The 21,061-nt window shown below is 37.4% G+C and overlaps 1 protein-coding gene and 1 pseudogene across 2 annotated transcripts in view; one reads left to right on the top strand and one right to left on the bottom strand.

Moving 5' to 3' along the window:
• Positions 1 to 21,061, top strand: part of MAGED1 (MAGE family member D1) — a 230,157-nt gene that overhangs the window by 193,842 nt on the left and 15,254 nt on the right. The gene's annotated exons all lie outside the window — the stretch shown is intronic.
• On the bottom strand, positions 17,808 to 17,988 carry LOC143671504 (DNA-directed RNA polymerases I, II, and III subunit RPABC4 pseudogene; annotated as a pseudogene).

The raw sequence follows: 21,061 nt of genomic DNA, 5'->3' as shown, positions 1-21,061 counted from the left end.
AATGATGATGATTAAATGTACAAATATAAAGATGTTTTTGCATGGGGGAGAACAAATGAATGTCAACATTGCAAGGTGTGGAAAATGAGATGGTATATAGGAAAAACTAAATCAATGCAAGTTACAATTTATAGTTCACAGTAATATTGTAAAATGCTTCCACTGAGTGTAACAAAGGCATTATGCCAAAACTAAAGAGAAGGATATAGGGTGAGGTATGGATTCTTTGCAGAAGACAAGAAAATGTCTTCATATAGATTGTGGTGGCAAAAGCTGTTTACTTAGGTTGGATTGTATGATGTGTGAATAAATCTCTTTAAAATTGAACAGAGAGAAACAAGTGCTAGAGAAAATGTGGAGAAAGAGATGTACCTATTCACTGTTGGTAGGGAAACTGAGAGGCGCAGCCCCTCCAGAGGGCAGTGTTGTGATTCCACAAGAGGTTGAGTGGGTTTGCCATTGATCCTGAAACTCTGTTGCTAGGCATATACCTGGAGGAACTGAGAGTAGGGAAGTGAATGGACATTTACACACTGGTGTTTGTGGTGGCAGAATTTGTGATTCACAATGGATGTAGGTGGCCTAGCCATACAATAACTGAGGAATGTAAAGGGGAGCTGTGGTGTATACATAGAAGGGACTACTGAGTGGCTGCAAGAAGGAATAAAGTTGTGAGGCATGCAACTAGGTGCATGAACCTTGAGAGCAGTAAGTTCTATGAAATGTCAGAAACAAAAAAGGCAAATATTATCATGCCTCATTCATATGTACTAGCTATAATGTACAAAATCTGAGAATTGAAATCGAGAGCATGGGTTATCAGATTGGGGCCTATGGTAAAAGGTCCTCAATTATAAGATGTTACAGCAGTCACCTATATTCATGAGTTGTAACCATTATTTCTAAATTTTGAGATACTGAGCTATTTAAAAGTTCAGATAATTATGTGACACCTGAGATTCATAGTTACAACTCTGAAACTATGAAAGTCAGCATTACCCCATAGAGCAACTTGAAAAAGCAATCAGACTTTGAGTGGAGATATGAATAAACCTAATCTAGACAGGCCTAAGGTAAATCAGAATACAGGGCAAAGGATGATGTGATCCGTATTTTTAAACTTCAACATCTGTGTGAGACCAAAGGGAGAGATGTTTATTTAGTGCAAAATATATATTTTGGGTAACACATTATCTAATTCAACTACTATGGTCAGTTTATGTGAACACCATAACTAACTGGAATCTTGAATAAGGCGTGAAATCCTGTTGGTTGGTACTGGTTAGTATGATGCTCTGATACATCACAGAGTAATTTAGGCAGAAAATATAAAAGTATTTGCAGGGATAGGCTAAGCCTACTTAAATTTAGTCCAACAAGTCAGCCCCAGAGAACCTCTTTCGTTGCTTAGATGTGGCCTCTCTCTCTCTCAGTCAACACAGCAAGCAAACTCACTGCCCTCCCCTTTTCTACGTGGGACATAACTCCCGGGATGTAAACCTCCCTGGCAATGTGAGACAGAAATCCTAGAATGAGATGGGATCCAGCATCAAGGGATTGAGAAAACCTCGACAGAAAGGGGGAAGAGAGAAATGGGACAAAATAAAGAGTTAGTGGCTGAGAGATTTCAAATAGAATCGAGAGGTTATCCTGGAGGTTATTCTTATGCATTATATAGATAGCCTCTTTTTAGTTTAAGGTGTATTGGAGAGGCTAAAAGGAAGTGCCTGAATCTGTAGAGCTGTGCTCTAGTAGTCATGTTTCTTTAAGATGATTATATAATGATATAGCATTTGCAAAGTGACTGTGATTGTGAAAACCTATGTGTGATACTCCCTTTATCTATGGTATGGACAGATGAGCAAAAAGATATGGATTAAAAATAAATAATAGGGGGAACAAATGTTAAAATAAACTGGGTAAAGGGAAATACTAGTGATCAGTGAGACGGAGGGGTAAGGGGCAGGGCATGTATGAGTTTTTTCTTTTTTCTTTTTATTTCTTTTTCTGGAGTGATGTAAATGTTCTGAGAAAATATCATGATGATGAATATACAACTATGTGATGATATTGTGAGCCATTGACTGCACACCAAGTATGGAATGTTCATATGTTAAGAATATTTGGGTTGTCTATGCAAAAATTAACTCAAAATGGATCAAAGACCTAAACATTAGATCTAAGACCATAAAACTGTTAGAAGAAAATGTAGGGAAATATCTTATACATCTTATACTAGGAGGCGGTTTCCTGGACCTTACACCCAAAGCAAGAGCATTGAAGAAAGAAAGAAATGGGAACTCCTCAGAATTAAACATTTTTGCGCATCAAAGAACTTCATCAAGAAAGTAAAAAGACAGCCTACACAATGGGAGACAATATTTGGAAATGATGTATCAGATAAAGGTCTGGTATCCAGAATTTATAAAGAGATTGGTCAACTCAACAACAAAAAGACAGCCAGTCCAGTTACAAAATGGGCAAAAGTCCTGAGCAGACACTTCTCAGAAGAGGAAATACAAATGGCCAAAACGCACATGAAGAGATGCTCAACTTCCCTGGCTATTAGAGAAATGCAAATCAAAAGCACAATGAGATATCATCTCACACCCACCAGAATGGCCATTATCAATAAAACAGAAAATGACAACTGCTGGAGAGGATGAGGAGAAAGAGGCAGAGTTATCTACTGTTGGTGGGAATGTCAAATGGTACAACCACTGTGGAAGGCAGTTTGATGGTTCCTTAAGAAGCTAAATATAGAATTGCCATATGACCTGGCAATACCATTGCTAGGTATCTACTCAGAGGACATGAAGGCAAGGACACAAATGGGCAATTGCACACCAATGTTTATAGCAGCATTATTTACAATTATGAAGAGATGGAAACAGCCAAAATGTCCATCAACAGATGAGTGGCTAAACAGGCTGTGGTATATACATACCATGGAATATTATGCAGCTGTAAAACAGAATGAAGTGATGAAGTACGTAACAACACGGATGGAACTTAAGGACATTATGCTGAGTGAGATTAGCCAGAAACAAAAGGACAAATACTGTTTGGTATCACTGATATGAACTGACATTAGTGAATAAACTTGGAATATTTCATTGGTAACAGAGACCAATTGGAGCTGAAGGGATACAGATTGTGCAACAGGACTGAATGTAAAAACTCAGAAATGGGCAGCACAATACTACCTAACTGTAATACAATTATGTTAAAACCCTGAATGTGAGAATGATAGAGGGAGGAGGGCTGGGGGCACAAATGAAATCAGAAAGAAAGATAGACGATACAGACTGAGATGGTATAATCTAGGAATGCCTAGAGTGTATAATGATAGTGACTAAATGTACAAATTTAAAAAATGTTTTTGCATGAGGAAGAACAAAGGAATATCATTACTGCAGGCTGAAAATAGATGGTAATTAATATTTAATAATTTTAACTTATATGTGAGACTAAAGCAAAAAAAATGTTTATTTGGTATAAAATTTATATTTTGACTACTGCATTTCCTAATATAACTTATGTAGACAGCTTAATTGAACACCATAAGTACATGGAACCTTGAGTAGGACATGAGATTTTGTTGGTTTGTCCAGAGTGATACCCCAATAAATCCCAGAGTGATTTGAACAGTGAATAAAAAAAGTATTTGCAAAGTACCCTTCATGGAATGGTGAGAACGGGGGACAATTCAACTTCCCCAAGTTGAATTCTTGATAGTCTCACAAGCAGTGTGGACAACCATAGCTATAGGCTGAGCCCCCAGTCTTGGGGTTTGTTCATATGAAACTTAACCCCACAAAGGATAGGTCAAGCTGACTTGAAATTAGGCCTAAGAGTCACCCCCTAGAGAACCTGTTTTGTTGCTCATATGTGGCCTCTCTCTCCAGCCAATACAGCAAGCAGACTCACCCCCCCACACCCTATGTGGGACATGACTCCCAGGTTGTGTGGCCCTTCCTGCAAAGTGGGACAGAAATCCTAGAATGAGCTGAGACTCAGCAAGCATCAAGGGATTGAGAAAGCCTTCTCGACCGAAAGGGGGAAGAATGAAATGAGACAAAATTAAGTGTCACTGACTGAGAGATTCCAACCAGAGTCGAGAGGTTATCCTGGAGGTTATTACGCATTAAATAGATATCACCTTGTTAGTCAAGATGTAATGGAAAGGCTGGAGGGAATTGCCTGAAAATGTGGAGCTGTGTTCCAGTAGCCATGTTTCTTGAAGATGATTGTATTAATGACATAGCTTTCATAATGTGACTTTATGATTCCGAAAACCTTGTGTCTGATGGTCCTTTTATCTACCTTATCAACAGACGAGTAAAAATATGGAATAAAGATGAATAATAGGGGGAACAGATGTTTAAAAAAAAAAATAAGATGTGATGGAAAGGCTGGAGGAAACTGCCTGAAAATGTAGAGCTGTGTTCCAGTAGCCATGTTTCTTGGTGATGATTGTATAATGATATAGCTTTCACAGTGTGACTGTGTGATTGTGAAAATCTTGTGTCTGATACTCCTTTTATCTACCTTTCTCAATAGATGAGTAAAACGTATGGAATAAAAATAAATAATAGGGGAACAAATGTTAAATTTAGATTGAAATGCTAGTGATCAATGAAAGGGAAGGGTAAGGGGTATGGTATATATGAATTTTTTTCTGTTTTTTTATTTCTTTTTCTGAACAGATCCAAATGTTCCAAGAAATTATCATGATGATGAATATGCAACTATGTGATGATATTGTGAATTACTGATTATATATGTAGAATGGAATGATCAAAAGTTAAGAATGTTTGCGTTTGTTTGGTGTTTTTTGGTATCTAAGAAAATAAAAAATTAATAAAAAAGAATGTTCAGGTTGTATGTTGATTGGTTTTATTAATAAAACTTTTTAAAATAATAATAGAATAAATTAAAAATTTTTTTCGAGAAAGAGAAATGGAAGTTTCAGTGGCTGAGGGATTTCAAATAGAGTCCAGAGGTCATTCTGGAGGTTATTCGTATACACTAGATAGATATGCCTTTTCAATTTTTGGTGTATTGCAGTAGCTAGAGAGAAAACAGAGATTTCTCTGTTATCTTGCTTTAGGAGTCAGAATGACCTATTAGGCCAAAATGTAATACATTCTAGTCTAAACTTTCTTTCTATATTATTGTTCTTGAACAGCATATTTCAATGTGATTGTGAAGTGGAAAGTTTTGGCTTTGTTTTGTTTTGTTTTCAACTAAATAAAAATATAGGGATAAAGAATCAATTTTAACTTTTAATCATAGATTTAAATATTTACTATTATGGCTGTCATCAATTGTTCTGCCTTGTTCTAGTTTGCTAGCTGCCGGAATACAACACACCAAAGATGGATTGGCTTTGAATAAAAGGGAATTTATTTTTTTAGTTCTTCAGAGGAAAGGCAGCTAACTTTCAACTGAGGTTCTTTCTTACATGGGAAGGCACAGGATGGTCTCTGCTGGCCTTCTCTCCAGGCCTCTGGGTTCCAACAACTTTCCCTGGGGTGATTTCTTTCTGCATCTCCGAAGTCCTGGGCTGAGCTACAAGTGCTGAGATGAGGTATGCTGAGCTGCTTGGGCTGTGCTACATTGAACTCTCTCATTTAAGCACCAGCCAATTAAATCAAACATCATTCATTGCAGTAGGCACACCTCTTCGCTGACTGCAGATGTAATGAGCAACAAGTGAGGTTCACGTACCATTGGTTCATGTCCACAGCAACAGGACTAGGTGCCTTCACCTGGCCAAGTTCACAACTGAATCTAACTACCACATACCTTAATAAAGCTGATTATTATAGAGGAAAAAAAGCTTTGTGTCTGATGCTCCTTTTCTCTACAGTATGGACAGATGAGTAAAAAATATGGATGAGAAATAAACAAATAACAGGAGGAACAAAGGTTAAAATAAATTGAGTAGATTGAAATACTAGTGGTCAGTGAGAGGGAGGGGTGAAGGATAAGGGTTATAGCATGTATGAGTTTTTTCTTTTTTATTTCTTTTGCTGGAGAGATGCAAATGTTCAAAAAATGATCATGGTGATGAATACAGAACTATGTGATGATATTGTGAGCCATTGATTGTTACCATGTCAAGAATGTTTGCATGTCAAGAACGTTTATATGTCTGTCTGTTGTTTATAATAACAATATTAAAAATATATATATACTTGCAAAGTCCCCTTGGGGGAATGGGGAGAATGGAGGAAATATTAAACTTCCTTACCTGGAGAATTTCTGATAGTCTCACAAGCAGTGGGGACAACCAATTCAAGATGCTGAGCCCTCAGTCCTGAGGTTTGCCCCTATGAAACTTACTCCTGCAAAGGAGAAGCTAAGCCTACTTATAATTATGCCTAGAAGTCATCCCCAGAGAACCTCCTTTGTTGTTCAGATGTGGCCTGTCTCTCTCTAAGCCAACTCAGCAAGTGAACTCACTACCATCCCCTCCTACATGGTACAAGACTCCCAGGCTTGTAAGTCTCCCTAGCAATGTGGAACAGGACTCCCAGAATGAGCCAGGACCTGGCATCCTGGGATTGAGAAAGCCTATTTGATCAAAAGGGGGAAGAGAGAAATGAGACAAATTTTCATTGGCTGAGAGATTTCAGAGTCGAGACTTTATCCTGGAGGTTATTCGTATGCATTATATAGATATCTCTTTTAAGTTTATAGTGTATTGAAGGGACTAGAGGGAAGTACCTGAAACTGTTTAACTATGTTCCAGTAGCCATGATTCTTGAAGATGATTGTATAAGTATATAGCTTTTACATTGTGACCGTGTGAGTTTGAAAACCTTGTGTTGGATGCTCCTTTTATCTAGGATGTGAGCAGATGAGTGAAAATATAAAGAAAAATAAATAAATAAATAATAATAGGGATGGATAAGGGGTAAAAAAAACAATTGGGTAGATTAAAATACTAGTGGTCAATGAGAGGGAGGGGTAAGGGCTTATGAGATGTATGATTTTTTTCTTTTTATTTCTTCTGAAAGTGATGCAAATGTTCTAAAAATGATCGTGGTGATGAATTTACAGCTATGTTATGATATTGTGGTCCATTGATTGTATACTGTAGATGGACTGTATGTGTGAAGATTTCTCAATAAAAGTTATTTTTTAAAAAACAAGATAAAGATTTAACATGTAGGTATGGCAGCTGGATCACTATGTTGATGTTTCTTTTGGTCCCAGTGTTTTTTCCAGCAGCTAGATGATAAAACCTGAAATTGTAGAATGGTAACCCATACCAAAATTTAAATCTGCTCTGTAACTATTGTTAAAATGTACTCTGAAAATTATTGCTTTTTTTTTAATTTTTTACTTTTGCGTTTGAATTATATTTCACACACACAAAAAAAACTTTTAGAAAAAATCAGTTGGCCATAGATGTGAAGATCTGTTTCTGAACTCACAGTTTGATTCCATAGGTCAATATTTCTTTGTGCCAGTACCTTGCTGTTTTGATGACAGCAGCTTTGTAATATGTTTTAATTTCAGTAAGTGTGACCCCTCTAATTTTGTTCTTTTTCATGAGTTTTGTCTATTTGGGCCCCTTACCCTTACAAATTAATTTCATAATTCACTTTTCCATTTCTGCAATATAGGTTGTTGGGAATTTTTATTGGGATTGCATTGAACCTGTAAATAATTTCAGGATAGAATTGACATCTTAATGGTATTTTGTCTTCCAATCCATGAACATGTGATCTCCTTCCGTTCATTTATGTCTTTGATTACTTTCAGGGTTGTTTTCTAGTTTCCTGTGTGCAGTTCCTTTACGTGCTTGGCTAAATATGTGCCTAGGTATTTCTTTTAGTTGCTATTCAAAATGGAATTTTTTCTTGATTTCCTCCTCAGATTGCTCATTACTAGTATATAGAGGCACTACTGATTTTGGCCTGTTAATCCTGCACCACCAAATTCTGAATTTGTTTATTAGCTCTACCAGCTTTGTTGCAGATTATTTTGGACTTTGTCTATATAGGATCATGTAATCTGCAAATACTGAAAGTTTTACTTCTTCTTTCCAAATTGCATGTCTTTTCTATTTCTTGCCTAACTTCTCTGGCTAGAACTTCCAGTACAATGTTGAATAATTGTGGTGACAGTGGACATCCTTGTTCTGTTCCAGATTTTAGAGGAAAAGCTTTAAGTCCTTCACTGTTATATTAGCTGTTGCTTTTTCATATATGCTCTTAATCATGTTTAGGGAATTTCTTTCTATTGCTATTTTAATATGTATTTATCAAAGAAGGATGCCATATTTTCTTAAATGCATTTTCTGTGTCAGTTAAGATGATCATGTATGTTTTTCCCCTTCATTTTGTTAATGTAGTATTTTACAGTAATTGATTTTCTTATATTGAACCATCCTTGTATACCTGGGATAAAAACCCCTTGATCATGGTGTATAATTCTTTTCATGTGCTGTTGGATTCAATTTGTAAGTCGTTTTCTTTTCTGCTAGTGTCTTTAGTTTTCTTTTCTTGTAGTGTCTTTATCTAGCTTTGGTGTTAGGATATTTGGTATTAGGGTATTGTTGGCCTCCACTTCGATTTTTTGGAAGAATTTAAGCTGGATTGATATTAATTTGTCTTGGAATGACTGGTAGAATTTACCTGTCAGTCTGTTCCTGGGCTTTTCTTTGTTTGGAGGTTTTTGATGATTGGTTCAATATCTTTCATCATAATTGGTCTGTGAAGGTCCTCTATTTCTTCCAGAGTTTAAGTTGCTCATGTGTGTCTACAAATTTGTCCATTTTGTTTAGGTGGTAATTTGTTGGTATACAGTTGTTCATAGTGTCCTCTTATGATCTTTATTTCTGTTGTGTCAGTAGGTATGCTCCCCATTTTTGATTATATTAATTTGCTTCTTCTCTCTTTTTCTTTTATTCATCTAGCTAAGGGTTTGTCAATGTTACTGATGTTTTCAAAGAACCAACTTCTGATTTTGTTAATTCTCTCTTTTATTCTTGATTTAATTTATATCTACTCTAATGTTTGTTACTCCTTTTTTTTGCTTTCTTTGGGGTTGGTTTGCTGTTCTTTTTCTAGTTCCTTCAGGTGTGTAGTTTAGTCTTTGATTTTACCTCTTCTTTTTTAATGTAAGCATTTAGAGCTATAAATTTCCCTGTCAGCTCTGTCTTCACTGCATTCTGTATGAACTGCATTGATATGTTATGTTCTCATTTCCATTTGTCTCGAGATACTTACTGATTTCCCTTGTAATTTTTTCTTTGACCCACTGATTGTTTAACAGAGTGTTATTTGATTTCCATGTATTTGTGGATTTTCCATTTCTCTGCCTGTTTTTGATTTCCTGCTTCATTCCATTATGGTCAGAGAAAATGCTTTATATAAAAGTTCAGTCTTTCTAAATTTATTGAGACTTCCTTTGTGACCAACATGTGGTCTTTCCTGGGGAATGATCCATTTACATTTGATAAGAAGGTGTATCCTGCTATCTTGGAGTGCAATATACTGTATATGTTTATTAGGTCTAGTTCATTTGTCATATTATTCAAGTTCTCTGTTTCCTTATTGACTTTCTGTCCAGATGTTCTATATATCGATGAGAATAGTGTATTGAAGTCTCTCACTATTATTCTATATGTGTCTATTTCTCCCTTCAGTTTTGCATTATGTATTTTCGGGCAACATGATTAGGTGCATAAGTATTTGTGATTGTTATTTCTTTTTCTTTTTGATGGGTGGCCCTTTTATTAAAATATAGTGTCCTTCTTTGCCTCTTGTAACAACTTTTGATTTAAAGTCTATTTTGTCTGATATTAGTATAGCTATCCCAGTCTGTTTGCTTTTTTTGGTTACTATTTGCATGGAATCTTTTTCCATTCTTTCACTTTCAACCTGTTTGTATTTTGGAGACTAAGATGAGTCTCTTGTAAACAACAGATAGTTGATTCATGCTTTTTTATCCATTCTTCCAATCTGTATCTTTTGTTTGCGGAGTTTAATTCATTAGTATTCAGTGTTACTATTATAAAGGTAGTCCTTACTTCTGCAATTTTTCCTTTAGTTTTCACAGGTCAAATCTTTTTTGTCTCTCTTTTCCTTTCTTTCAGCATCTTCTTCTCTGTAGTTGATCTTTTTTGATCTATCTGACTGTTCCCTTTCGCATGTCTCTTTCTGTATATTTTCAAAATCCTTTCTTTTGGGGTTACCCTGGGGTTTTTATTACACAACCTACATCTATAACCTACTAATTTGAAAAGACACCAACTTTGCTTCATTAGCATATACCTTTTCTGTTCCCTTATCCTTCTATTTCCCCTCTTCATGTTGTTTTTGTTCCACTGAACCTCATTATATTTTATTTCCATTATCAGGAAATACACCTTTTTCTTGTTCAGTTGTATTCTGACACTTATAGGAATTAAAGGGTAGAGTTGTATAGTGAAGATACAGTACTGTTGGGTTTTGCATTTACTTTTTCAGTTTCTCTTACTGAAGACCTTCAATTTTTCACACTACTTCAAGCCACTCTCTCCTGTCTTTTCTTTTCAACTTGCAAGACTTTAATTCTTGTAGGGCAGATTTTTTGTTGACCAACTCTCTTAACTTCTGTTTGTGACTATTTTAAACTCAGTCTCATTTTTGAAGTACAGTTTTGCCAGATAAAGAATTGTTGGCTGGAAGTTTCTCTCTTTCAATTCCTTAAATGTATCATACCACTGCCTTCTTGCCTCCATGGTTTCTGATATGAAAATCAGCACTTAATCTTATTGAGGGTCCCTTGTGTTTGATGAATCACTTTTCTCTTGCAGCTTTTCTCTCTTTATCTTAGGCATTTAACATCCCAATTTGTATGTGCCTCAGAGTCTATTAGAATTTATTTCGTTTGGAGTATGTTGTGCTTCTTGGACATGTATATTTATGTTTTTCTTAAAAGTCTGGAAATTTTTGGTCATTAATTCCTCAAATATTCGTTCTGCCCCTTTTCCCTTTACTTCTCCTTCTGGGATTCACATCCCTAATATATTGTTCAATTGTTTCTATTACTTTCTTTATCTGTTCTTCCGACAGTGTGATTTTGATTGTCCTGTCTTCTTGTTCACTAGTTCTTTCTTCTGCCTCTTCACATTTCCTGTTGTATGCCACTAGTGTATTTATTTTTTAGTCTTCAATCAAACATTTAAAGAAAAGATTTGTAAGATAAGTGACATTAAGATAAGATAATGTACACCATTGTACATTGACTACATGCCTCTGAATGGAGAGAAAAGTTGTCAGTGAATGGGTTTTTTCTCTAGCATCTGAATTTATTCAACTCTCAAGAGAAATGAAATCAAGCTGATGACTGACTGCGGTGCTAGCCAATACTGGATGGTCATTCTAGGTGCCCCCCCCCCCTTTCTAGAAGGGACATAAAGTAAGACATGATCCCTCTCCTGTTCCAATGAAACAAAAAAGCTATAACCACATCCCTCCTCTTCCCCTTTCAGGTATTTGCAAATGGGTCAGTGCCCAGCCTAAGACACTGGTAGTACAGAGAGGCTTCCTTCAGCATCTGGCCTGTAGGACCCCATCAAGTGGAGGGGGGAGCCCTATGGACCCTTCCTGCCCCAAATGAGGTCTCTTTTACAGCATTTTTTTATTAGTAAGTTACAGCAATTTAATAACATGGTGAGGTAGGGGTGAGGCTCATGATTGAAAATCAAGTGGGGTAACTGAAAGTAGGAGGATCCTGGGAAGGTGGTACTGAGCAGCCTCAATCCTCACAGTTCATGTCCTCTCCCCCAATTTTGAATGTCAGACCAAGGCTCTGATTGGCCCCTCCCCACCCCTTTACTCCTGACATCAGATTCACAGGTTCAAATTAGGCTCATTCACATCTGTTCCAACACAGTTCTGGAAAACAGTAAAGACCCTGATCCCTTTGGGAGGGTGGGGGTTGGGGCAGCAGGGCTGAGACTCCTGGGCCTCCTCCTCTGTGAGCTGCCCTCCTGGCTGCTTAGGCCTTATCCCACTGTAGGACAGTAGCAGGGAAGGCAGGTGGAACCTGCCAGCCCAGCCAACTCAGCCAACCCCAGTGCAGATCGCACTACTATAGCAGGCCTGATGTCCAGCAAGTACTGACTGGGGTAAAGTGGAGAGGGGTTGGGATGTGTAGAGGTACACACTTCCATCACCCTGAAGGTTGAGGCACAAAAGCAGAAAGAGTTCATTTCCCAGCCTGGAGTCCAAGCCTCAAGTTCTGAGACCCCTAGTGGTTTTGTGTGTGTGTGTGGTTAGACTTTCATTTATTCATTTCTCCAAATTGTCTACTGTTCAAAAAAATATTAATAATAAGGAATACCATTCAAAAAAAAGACTCATAATCTAGGCATTATTCTAAAAGGTGGAGATACAGCAAAAAATTAAAATAAAAGACAAAATTCCTTCTCCCCAAAGAACTGACATTATTAAAGAGGAGACAGGCAATACACAACAAATAAACATTTAGTATAATTTAAGGTAATGATATGTGCTAAAGATAAATGTTCTCCCTGTCAGTACTGCTATACATGGATTTTTTAGTTCCCACAGCCCCTCCTAACCTGTCAAATGTGTGTGTATTCCTGAGAAATGCCTGGAAACCAGCTAAAATCAGGGAGTTATGGTGGCTCAGCTTAGACTGTAGAGGGAGGATTTTTCTGTCTCTACAGACATTTTCTTTGTTTCCTTCCTTCTTTTTTTTCTTTCTTTCTCTCTCTCTCTCTCCCTCTCTCTCTCTCTCTGTCTCTCTTTCACTTAAAATTAGTTTTGGCCCCTTCTATTTATCTTTTAATGTAAAAATGTATATAGAAGATGATAAAAGAATATAATGAACTCCCATCAACCCAGTCTCCAGCTTTAATGACTATCACATGTGGCCAATATTCATTTACTTACATACATCCTTACCCATGTCCCGCCCCCTCTGATATTTTACAGAAGCAAATTCAAAACATATCTTTTTATCCATAGCTACCTTATTATGAATCACTACTAAAAAGAATCCTCTCTGTAAAAAAAGAAAAAAACATCAACATCATATTCTCCCCAAATACCACAAATTATTTAATATTATTACATATCCAGCCAAGGATCATATTCCTAATTGTCTCAGAAACATTATAATTGTCATTTATTTGCAATTGTTTATTTGAATCCTCAGTTGTTGTTTTTTTCTCCTATAACTCATTTTTTTCTTTGGATTTTTCAAAAGCTGGTTGACTATGTACCCTCTTTTAAAAATCTTGAGAATATCGAGATGGGCAAAGAAGAAATGAAATACACCGTGTTACCCTATGACCATATTTTCCAGCCAGGTCGTAGCATAGAGGCTAGAACTGCTTTCTGGTAGTAAAGTTTTGAGAAAGAATTCATTGTTGGTGGCGTTGGTAGAGATGTCGAGGGAGTTTTGGCTGGAAATGATGGGTCGACTCTCCTAGTACTTACATACTCTCTTGGCAGGTTTCTTTATCAAAGAGGCGTCTCAAGAATCTCTAAGTCAAGTCTTCCTCACCCTAAATCTTGAAGAAGAAGGGCCCTTGGGCATCTAGAATACTCTGAAATAATCTACATTATATCTCCTTTGCACTTTTCTGGGAAGCGAGTCCTTATTTTCCACCAGATCCTCTAAGGAGCCAGTGGCTCCTGCTGATTTGGAACAGCTGCCCAGTGCCATCCTTAGTCATACCGTAGCCTTTCTACTTTGTGACTGCCTTTTGTGAGGAAGGCTTAAGAGAGAATCCCCTGGCTATACACTACATTCAACCAAGAGTTACACCTGTTTTATTTGTGCTCGTGTCCCCGGAGCCCAGCACAGTGTCTTATACACAGGGGGTAAGCAGCAAATACCTGTTGATTTTGCCACAATGCCTGTATCTGGCTCTCTCCATTCCTACAGCAGTGTGAGGTTAGTCACATCCACTGTGTAGACCTTTGGCTGTCACATATCTGAATAAGCATTGTGACCCATGGGATTTTGCTTTCCATAAAATGACTTGGGCACAGCCTAGAATGTTCAGTTGGGTTATGATTGTGGTTGTTCTAACAGGCACAGCTTGGCATTTCCCGAGCAGGGCAACTTAGCACAGGGTCTCATCCCTGGTAGATGATCACGGAATCTCCAATGAATAAAATAAAATCCAAGTTGTATTGGTGTTTCTCTCAAACTCCTTTTTGTACACTAATGTTTTCACATGTTAAAATAAACACCATACATTTTTAAATGCTAGATAGGACATATACATGAAGGCAGAAGTATGTTTAGGAGTTGGATTTATGATGCTATCAGTTTCCTCCTTGATTTTTTCCCATCACTTTTTTCTTCCCTCCTTATTTTTTCTAACTGTCCTTTTATTTCTCACTGATCCCATAAATGTTGTAAGGTAGCTTACAAAAAGACTCTTATTAAATGCCTGTTTTTCTTTCTTTTTTTTTTTTTTTTTTTTAGAGTAAGCAGTCTGAAAAGGTATTGAGAACACATGTGAGAGAACACCCGGGCACTCATACAAGAAAAGAGGGGTGAAAGGCAAGAGGCCCTGGCAGTGTGGGGCAATGCACTTTTTTTTAAAATATTTTTATTGACAGATCTTCACATGCATACAGTCTGCACATGGTGTATAATCAGTGGCTCCCAGTATCATCACATAGTTGTGTATTCATTACCATGATCTTTTTTTAAGAACATTTGCATTACTCCAGAAAAAGAAATAAAAAGAAAAAACTCATACATCCCATCCCCCTTCCCTTCCTTCTCATTGACCACTAATATTTCCATTTGCCCAATTTATTTTACCTTTTATCCCCCTATTACTTATTTATTTATTTTATCCATTTTTTTTACTCATCTTTCCATACCCTGGATAAAAGGAGCATCAGACACAAGGTTTTCACAATCACATGGGCACTTGTAAAAAACTATATAGCTAGTGTATTTTTAATCCCTTCTATTTTGCCTTTCATCCCCTAATTTCTATGTTTCTTTTTTTTTTTCAACCATGGAAATTTATTAGTTTAGTTTTGAGGATCTGAAAATGTCCAAGTCAAGGCTTGATTAAAGCAATACTTTCTTCCCAAAGACCAGCTGCTGGCAACCCTTCACTCCTCTGTCACATAGCGAGACACATGGTGGCATCTGCTAGTCTCTTCTTTCTCTTTCACTTGATTTCAGCTTCTTGCTTTCCTGGTGTGGGAGTTAGAGTCAGTTGTCAACTTGGCCAGGTGAAGGTACCTAGTTCTGTTGCTGCGGACAGGAGTCAATGGTACCTGAACCTCATCTGTTGCTGATTATATCTGCAGTCGCTAGGAGGCGTGCCTGCTGTAATGAATGACATTTGACTTAATCGGCTTTTGCTTAAGTGAGAGAGCTCAACGTAGCACAGCCCAACCAGCTCAGCATACCTTTCTGCATCTCCACCTGCATCTCGCAGCTCAGCCCAGTTCTTTGGAGATGCAGAAAGGAATCACCCCGGGGAAAGTTGCTGGAACCCAGAGACCTGGAGAAAAAGCCAGCAGAGATTACCCTGAGCCTTCCCACGTAAGAAAGAACCTCAGATGAAAGTTAGCTGCCTTTCCTCTGAAGAACTAACAAAATAAATACCCTTTTATTAAAAGCCATTCCGTCTCTGGTGTGTTGCAGTCCGGCAGCTAGCAAACAAGAATACCTGGCTATCTCTCTCTCTGTCTGAATTACATTCTCTTATAAAGGACTCCAGTAAGAGGATTAAGACCCCTCTTGAATGAGGTGGGTCACGCCTTTACTGAAGTAGCCTCATCTAAAGGTCCTACTTACAATGGATCCACACCCACAGGAATGGATTAAATGTAAGGACATGTTTTTCTGGAGTACATATAGTTTCAAACCACTACACATGTATTACTTCATTTTATATTAAATCTTTGAAGTAGGTGCCATAATTTCACACCTATTTTACAAATGAGGGAAGTAAGGCCTGGTAAGGTCACATAGCCAGCTTAACAAGGGTCAATGTGGGCATCCGGACCCAAAGACTTAATGTCAAAGCCCATGCTGTTTACACAGCTCTTGACTACTAGCCAATCCATCAATATGTCCTATCAGTTCATCTTCAAAACGTGCCTCTGGCAATCAGCTACTTCTTACCTCCTCCACAGCTACCACCTGGGCTCAGTCACCATGCCTATTACTGGAACTATTACAGATGTCTCAACTGGTTCCCCACTGCCACTCCTGTCTCTGTACAATCCATTCTCACACAATAACCTGAGTGATCCTTTAAGTCTTAAACATGTTAATATCCTGCTTATTTCCCAAAAAGGCTACCCATCACAAGGCCCTAAGTGAAGTGGCCCTTCACTACCTCTGCAGCCTTGTCTTTCCCCACTCTCTCCCACCTCACGAAGTTCCAGTCATATGGGCTTCATTCTTAAGTGGGAACAAGACAAGTTCACTTTCTACCCGAAAGCTTTTCCATGGCTATTCTATTTCAGGCATGTGCTTTTTTATCTTCCAATGACTGTCTCCTTCTCATCTTTTAGCCCTCTGCTCGAATAGCAACACTTCGCCCTTGACTAACTTTGAACTTATTCTGGGAGGGGTGGGGACGTATGTGCATATGTGAATATGAGGAGGAGGCAACTTGCTTTCATGTCTATTTGGCCATGTATTTATATATTTTATTATTCCTTAGGGCCAGTCATTTCTAATTTGATCTGTTATATTTGAATTTTTCATAATATCAATCTCTCAAGATAGCTTTTCTCAAAACACTGTTACCTCCCCACTTTGACAATAAAACTGAAATTAAAAGAAAGGAATTATCCAAAATCATTAAGCTAATAAGTGGCAGATTCTTAAGCCAGGTGTGGATTCCTGTGTAAAGTCATTTAATACTAAAAAATCCTGCTTTAAGAATAGGAATTAGTTTATACTAAATTATTGGATAAATATTTAAATCTTTTGCCTCAATCTTAAGAACATGGAATTGATGCTCACACCTGTACTTCATCTATTCCAAGATTCCATCATTGTGGAATGTCATATCAGCCTCTTTAGCATTCATTTTAAAGATTAGATGTATTCCAATTTTGTTAATAGCCATGTCTGTCTCTTTTTAAAGAGTGCTTCCTTGATGCAGGCTTTCCTTTATCTGTGATTCTTGTATGTTCCTTTTTGACCTTATCCTTTTCAGACAAGGGAATCCTAATATATATGCTGCCTCCTTATGCCAGCCCCTTAAATAAAAAAACCCCAGGTATAATGTAGTTATTTCTTAACTGTTCTAATTCATCCTAGGTGTTTTGTGTATTGATAGTTTATTTAAATATTGCTATTTGTTTAATTAGGCAGAATGGCTTAATGGAAAAATATTACAACTGGAACTCAAGACCTAAATTTTCAGTCAGTCCCTTAACCTCTTTGTGCCCCTTTCATTTATAAGATGGAAGTAATTTGACCCGTTACTTACCTGGATATTTTTATGAAAAAAAATGAGAAAATAGATGTAAAATTGTTTCTAAAAGACTCTTTTGAACAGTGCTCTATAAGTATAAAAATCAGTAAATTTGAGCTTTAAATTGATATATAATTTAGCCCTTACTGAACTGCTTACAAACAACTCTGAATACTGAGTGAAAAAGCACTACAAAGCTTTAACAAATATCTAAATACCATATGATTTAAAAAGTGAAATTGTGTGTATTGTAGTTGTATTCATAAAGTACGCTAACCAAAAACTATATAACAATGTGAAACATTAATGGCAAATCCAACTACAAAAGAAGATGTTACTCTGAATTCATGTTTCATCGAGCATCAGAAACCATCAGTCTTTTAGTCCTTTTTTTTCTTGTACATTATTCTGTATCCACTTTCTCTGAATCTGATTGGGTCTCTGGATTTTATTTCATTTTCTGTGGGACAGTCTCCACAGATATAGATCACTGGCTGCTGCTTTGGGGGTTGCAAGTCCTTCTGGGTGTCCATTGTTAGTCCCCAAGGATCACAAGCAGTACCCAAGTGTTATGTTTCTTTTTATACTTTCATGTTCTTCTCTCTGCTCACCCATTGTCTTCTTCATATCCTTAGGCTCTTTATCCATATATTCCATGGCACCTTGAATTGATTTGAGATTTATTTGAACATCTTTAGTTTTTCCAAATTCTGTGTCTCTTCTGAATTTTTAATTTGTTTTCCCTTGACTTAGCCATACCTTCCTCTTTCTTAATATGATGTGTAATTTTTTGCTGATGTTTTGGCATCTAATTATCTTGATGAGTTTAAATCTGAAGGTCTGTTTCTTCCTCTTATCTAAGGTTTTATTGTTGATTGGCTTTGTGTTAAGACTCTTCTTTGATGCTTGGTCCAACTTATTTTAGACCTTTAGAATAGCCGGTGTATAATTGTTCAGATTTTCTTAGCTCTTCTTCATCTGGTTCTTGTCCTGGATATGTGTTGTAATTTTTAAGGTTGCGCTTTTTATGCAATTGTTTCACCTCCAGAAGAGAGCTTCCTTTTCTCTATTCCTTGTGGAGTAGCTGGCAGCTGGTTAGCTGATGGCTGGGGGTAAGCGGCCCTATTGAGTCAGTCACACAGACACATAGCACACAGCACACGACTCAGGAGACAACCCTCAGGGGAAAATGGACGGCGTCTGCTTTATTGAGGAAGTGCACAGGCTTATATAGGCTGGGAAGCATGCAGGGACACGTGTTGGGCTGGGATTGGTGGTTGTTGTTGCTAGGGCAGAAGGCAGATTTCGGGTCAGCCATTTTGTGTTGCCTTGCATCAGCCACGGCAGCCATGTCAGCAATATTTTATGGCTTCTCCAACAATAGCGATATTTTATGGCTTTTCCAACAATTCCTTCTCTGTGAATTTTTATCCCAGAGATAGACTCTTCTACACAAAAAAACAGAATTTGTTTAAATTTTCTCCCTCATTTAGTGCACTGTTTTTCTTACACTTTTCAGTTCTGGGACCCTTCTTTTCTTACAGCAATTCAGTTTCACCCCTCTTTTTTTCTGTGAGGCTATTCTGCCCCCCGATTTCTTCCCCATTAGTGTATTCCACCCCAGGGAGCCATATGAGGTCAATCCAAAAAGGTCAATCACTCCAGAAAAGTCCAATTTGGATTTAGGTTGTCCAGCCAACAGAAACTGGATTGAGTGAGGGCACAACAGTTCTTGCCAGCAGTTATATCAGTCTTTCTCTTTTGTTTACCACCCCTCCCCCTTGGGTCCCTTATGTACATACCACTTCTCAGCAGTTTGTGCTCCCCACTAGGTCTCTGTAGACTTAGGTTCCTGTGCCTGGATGTGCATAGGGTGCTAACTCACTGCTCCAAGTGGCTCTATAATCTCCGTCTGCAGTGGAAGATACCTAGGCCACTGTCTCTGAGCAACTCCCAAGCTGTGTGGGGCCTAGAGAGGGAGAGGGAAACCAGAATGGACCAGCAGGTCTAGGACAGAAATTTCCTTAAGAGACAGTGGTGTGTTGTCCTAGATTTATATCAGGCCTATGAGCCTAGTTTGAAGACTTCACTTTTTTGTGATGGTTGCAAACAACTGCATGCCTACAATGGGTGGGGTGGAAGTAGGTAGGAGGAAACACAGGTAAAAAGAATATAAAGAATAAAGACAAGGATGGCTGCATAAAGAGGAGTGGTGGTGAGTGTGTACATTTTGGAATTAGTGGGTAAGGCATATTCTGCTAAATCAAATGAAAGCCAAGAGATCGCTGAAAATATACTTCTCTCTGGAATTATAAAATTAAAACTTTGACTAATAATAATACAATATTTTGTTATGTTTAAAATCCATATCTATCTCTGATCTGTCTTTCAAATATTTTAAGTGTCATCACTATTGTGTAATATTTACACTGAGTGCATGTATCCTGGACAAATCTAATCAGTAGCATCCCAGAGCCACGATTTCACTAAACTTGGGATATGTACAAAGCTCTGTATTATCTGGCCCTGGCTACTTCTCTGACCACATTCCTTGACTCCTTCCCTCTTGCTCACTGCATTTCAGACAACTGATATTTCTGTTGTTCCTTGAACATGCCAAGTGTATTTCTGCCTTAGGGTCCTTGACCTCTTTCTGCCTGTCTGGAATATTCTTCCTCTGAATAGTTGCATACCTTTCTCTATCACTTCATTTAGGTCTGTTCTCATATAACCACATCAGAAAAGCCTTTCTTGATGCCATGTTAATCACTGTCTCCTTATTTGGCTTTATTTTTATGTTCACAGCATACATTTTTATTTTTTATATATAAAATTTTTATAAATTTTTAATTTATTTTATATATAGTAGTATTTTTATAGTGTTTATTTTTGATAAGCACTCTTCTAAACAATTTACATTTATTAATTCAGTCATACCTCACAATAGCACCATGAAGTAGGTATTATTATAAATTTATTTCTTGGATGGAGAAACTGAGGCACAGAAAGGTCAAATAACTTGCCCAACGTGCACAACTCATAAGTGACAGAGTAGAAATTTTATCTCAGTCATCCTTGACCAGGAATCTGTGCTTTTAACAACCTCACTTTACTACTCTCAAGTAAGTACTAATTTTTGTCCATGAGAACAGGGACTTTGTCTCCAGAATCTAGAACAGATCCTGATTTATACCAAGTGACCAGTAAATATTAAATATTTGTGTGCAGAATTTCCTTAGTTAGTATTACCAAGACTGAAAAAAAAAGTGAGGGGGGTCATTGTAAAAATAGCTTCTGTTTATATAGCGTGTTGTCACATATTAAATGTGTTATACATATAATAGCTCATTCAGTCCTCCCAAGGAGCTTATTTTTTAGTGAAAAAGAAAAGTAAGGTAAAGGGCTGATCTTATTTTGAAAACCCCATTAGTAGCTGACCTTACTGAACAGTGGAACAGCCTATTGAAAAAAATATTGACCTATCTGGGAGGTTGCAACATAGGAGTGCTTATCTAGTAGATATGGTATATCCTGTGAACCAAAAACCTGTTTGTGTGTGTATTCTGGATTCTGACCTGGGAACTAAGAGGAGAAGTGTAAAATGTT

This window comes from Tamandua tetradactyla, chromosome X (genome assembly GCF_023851605.1).
Source record: "Tamandua tetradactyla isolate mTamTet1 chromosome X, mTamTet1.pri, whole genome shotgun sequence".
Taxonomy (NCBI): domain Eukaryota; kingdom Metazoa; phylum Chordata; class Mammalia; order Pilosa; family Myrmecophagidae; genus Tamandua; species Tamandua tetradactyla.
This window is presented reverse-complemented; position numbering and strand designations above follow the sequence as displayed.